Source organism: Orycteropus afer, unplaced genomic scaffold (genome assembly GCF_000298275.1).
Source record: "Orycteropus afer afer isolate SDZICR_OR568_19922 unplaced genomic scaffold, OryAfe1.0 scaffold00171, whole genome shotgun sequence".
In the NCBI taxonomy this organism is placed as follows: domain Eukaryota; kingdom Metazoa; phylum Chordata; class Mammalia; order Tubulidentata; family Orycteropodidae; genus Orycteropus; species Orycteropus afer.
Window position 1 is genome coordinate 6,677,649 of NW_006921758.1, and position 4,266 is coordinate 6,681,914.

The following is a 4,266-nucleotide window of genomic DNA, read 5'->3' on the forward strand; positions in this document are numbered from 1 at the left end:
AAAAATAGAATATGACACATCATTGTTTTTAAGTCATATTGAACTTGATACATTGTGATCTGAGGCATACACTCACAAAAAATTATATGTAGTAAGAACCACAGAATGGACTAGGTAATTTTAAAGCAACAATTGAAATAATATTAATTACAAGGTAAGCAATGTACTGTATTTTTTGTTGTTGTTGTTACCTATAGAGCCTTGGATGTCACTGGTACAAATCTAAAAATGCCTTTATAGAAATTCAGACAATCAGAATTTTCTCCAAAATCTTCCATATGCTCAGAATTAGTTATTTGACCTTCAATATCCCATAATTGCCTGGGCCTCTACTCTACTGCATGTCAGTTACTTCCTATTTTTGCCTACATGCTGAACATGTACCCTTTCCAGGAAGGGTTTTAATCACTTAGGAAGCCAGGAATGAAATAGTAGTCCATTGCTCCCTGAACTATATGAAGTATTCATTAATCCATCCATCTATGTATTTTTTTTAATCTACTCATTCATTCAGCAAAAATTTAATTCTCTTCTTTGCTTACTTACTCTGCTAGATATTCATTGATGAATAAGATACATTCCATGATCTCTTCAAGCCTCTCATGTTTTAGGGAGAAAAATGCCTTCATGGAGCTTACAGACTACTGTGGATATAAAAATAAGTACAGCACAATGTTTATGGGACACTGAGCTTCTGCTAAGGGTGATGAAAAACTGGAGAATGCTTAAAGATAATGGTTGAATAACATGATGAGCTAATTAATGTCACTGAATTATACAGGCAAAAATGGTTGAAATGGCAAGTGTTTTGTTACTTATATATATACATATATATACACACACACCCCCGAAAAAAAAAAAAAAAAAAAGAAAGAAAGAAAACTCACTGCCTTCCAGTTGATTCTGACTCGTAGCAATTCTCTTTGGGTTTCTGAGGCAGTAAATCTTTACGAAAGTAGATTGCCCAGTCTTCCTTCTGTGGAATGCCTTGTGAGTTTGAACTGCCAACCTTCTGGTTACCAGTCAAATGTCTTACTAAATTACAACTAAGAACTTTCCAGGAAATATGTAATTAAGGAAAACAACAACAACAACACAGTTATTGCAGAGTCAACTAGACTCTGACTCATAGCAAACTCATGTGTGCACTAGTAGCCTTGTGCTCTATGAGGTTTTAATGGCTGATTTTTCTAAAGTAGATTAACACAGCTTTCTTCTAAGGTGCCTCTGGGTAAATTCAAACTGCCAGTCTTTCAGTTAGCAGTTAAGCACTTTAACCATTTACACCGTGTGGGTACTTTTCAGCAAATATACAAGTTGAAATAAAAGTGAAATTCTTCCTTTAATAACGTTGGTTCTTGATCATATGTCACCTCCTGAAATGGATGAACATCGACCAATTATTTTAGTACAGTGACTCTGTGTATTCAATTCAAGACTTACTGAAGATAATTCAAAAATGGTTGCAGCAGTATATTGGCAGACAACGTCCAGAAATGCAAACTGGATTCAGAAGAGGACATGGAAGGAGGGATATCATTGCTGATGTCAGATGGATCTTGACTGAAAGCAAAGAATACCAGAAAGATGTTTACCTATGTACTATTAACCGTGCAAAAGCATTCCATTGTGTGGATCATAACAAATTATGGATATCATTGAGAAGAATGAGAGTTCCAGAACACTTAATTATACTCATGAGGAACCTGTACATAGACCAAGAGGCTGTCTGTCATTCGAACAGAACAAAGGGATGCTGCCCGACTGAAAGTCGGGAAGGGTTGTATCCTTTCACCATGCTTATTCAAATTGTATGCTGAGCAAATAATCCAAGAAGCTAATTATATGAAGAAGAATGTGACATCAGGATTGGAGGAAGACTCATTAACAACCTGTGATATGCAGACAACACAACTTTGCTTGCTGCAAGGGAGGAGGACCTGAAGCACTTACTGGTGAAGATTGAAGACTACAGTCTGCAGTATGGATTATACCTCAATATAAAGAAAACAAAAATCCTCACAACTGGACCAATAAGCAGCATCATGATAAATGCAGAAAAGACTAAAGTTGTCAAAAACTTCATATGACTTGGTTCTACAATCAACACCAATGGAAACAGCAGTCAAGACATCAAAAGACATACTGCATTGGGCATATATGTTGCAAAAGACCTCTTTCAAGTGCTGAAGAGCAAAGATGTCTCCTTGAAAACTAAGGTGCACCTAACCCAAGCCATGGTATTTTCAGTATTTTCAGTCACCTCATATGCATGTGAGAGCTTGACAATGAATCAGGAAGACCAAAGAAGAGTTGATGCTTTTGAGTTGTGGTGTTGGTGAAGAATGCTGAAAGTACCATGGACTGCTAAAAGAACTAACAAATCTGTCCTGGATGAAGTGTAGCCAGACTGCTCCTTGGAAGCGATAGTGGCCAGACTCTGTCTCACCTACTTGGTTATGTTGTCACAAGAGACCATTCTCTGGAGAAATATATCATGCTTGGCAAAATGAAGGGTGATCGAAAAACAAGAAGGCTCTTAACAAGGTGGAATGAGACAGTGGCTGCAATCATGGGCTCAGGTATAGCAGGGATCGTGAGGCTGGGAAATGACCAGCCAGTGTTTCATTCTGCTGTACACAGGGTTGTTATGAGTCAGAGACAACTTGATGGCACCTAACAACAACAACATAAAAGTGAACAAGCAGGAGCAAGTATAGGAGGGTGAAGTGTCAGATAATATTTCCCTGAGGAAGAAACAATACACAGAATGAGACCCAAAGCATGGGGAAACATTAGGCAGAATAAGGGTCTCAGAAAAGAAGAACAACTTCTCAGAGAAGGAATAAACAGTACAGAGGGCTTGAGATTAGAAGAAGCAGTTAAAAGGACATAAGTGAAACATGGAACAAAGAGTATCAATGGGAACAGACAAGGTCTGATCATATAGAGCTTTGTTGGGCCATGTTAACTTCAAAATGTAGCCAAGGTCCAAAAAAGTCATGTAAACTGTAATATCTAGAAGAAATTTTTTCCTTCCATTCATGTAGGAGATTTAAGTCATATCAATAAATTGCTTGCAAATTCAATCAGAAAAGGGGCACAGGGTACCTTTTAGGGTGATGGAAATGGCAATATCCTGATTATGAGGCTTGTCACAAAGATGTGTGTGTGTGTATACATATATATATATATGTATATACATACACACACGCACACACATACATATATATGTGTGTGTACATATATATATGCATATTTTGTTGCTGTTATGTGCCGTCGAGTCAGACCCAACTCATAGCGACCCCTCCTTGGGTTTCCAAGGCAGTATCACTACAGAAGTAGATTGTCCCATCTTCCTTCCGAGGAGCAGCTGGTGGGTTTGAACCTCCAGCCTTCTGGTTAGCAGTAAAGTGCCTTAGGCACTATGCTACCAGAGCTCCCATATATGCATATGGATGGATTTGGAGAGAATATTTACTTTTTAAAAAATAATGTTTGACCCATACCAAAATGACAGCAACCAAATCATACTTGTCAATAATTACACTGAATGTTGCAGATTGGATAAGAAAACAAAACCCGTCAATATGCCTCCTACAAGAGACACATCTTAAAGACAAAAATAGACTAAAAATCAAAGGTTGGAAAAAGATATATCAAGCAAATGGCAAGTGTAAGACAGCAGGAGTGGCAATGTTAATTTAGGATCAAATTGACTTTAAGACAAACACCACCATATGAGACAAGAAAGGACATTATATAATGATTAAAGGATCAATTGATCTTGAAGAGATAACCATAATAAATATCTATGGATCCGATGAAAGAGCCCCAAAATCCATAAATCAGACTTTAAAAGAGTTGAAAAGCCAAATAGATGACTCCACAGTCATAGTGGGACATTTTAAAACATCACTTTCTTTGAAAGATAGAACAACTGGAAAGAAACTCAATAAAGATGCAGAAGAGCTAACTAATACATTCCACCAACTGAGCCTTATAGATATCTACAGATTACTTCACCCAACAGCAACACAATATACACTCTTTTCCAGTGCACACGGAACTTTTTCCATGATAGACCATATGTTACGCGATAAAGCAAGCCTTAATAAATTTAAAAACATTGAAATACTGAAAAGCATCTTCTCGGATGATAATGCTATCAAATTATAAATCAACAATAGGAAGATCAACAGAAAAAGAATAAACACTTGGAAACTGAACAATACCATCCTAGAGAAAGACTGGGTAAGAGAAGAA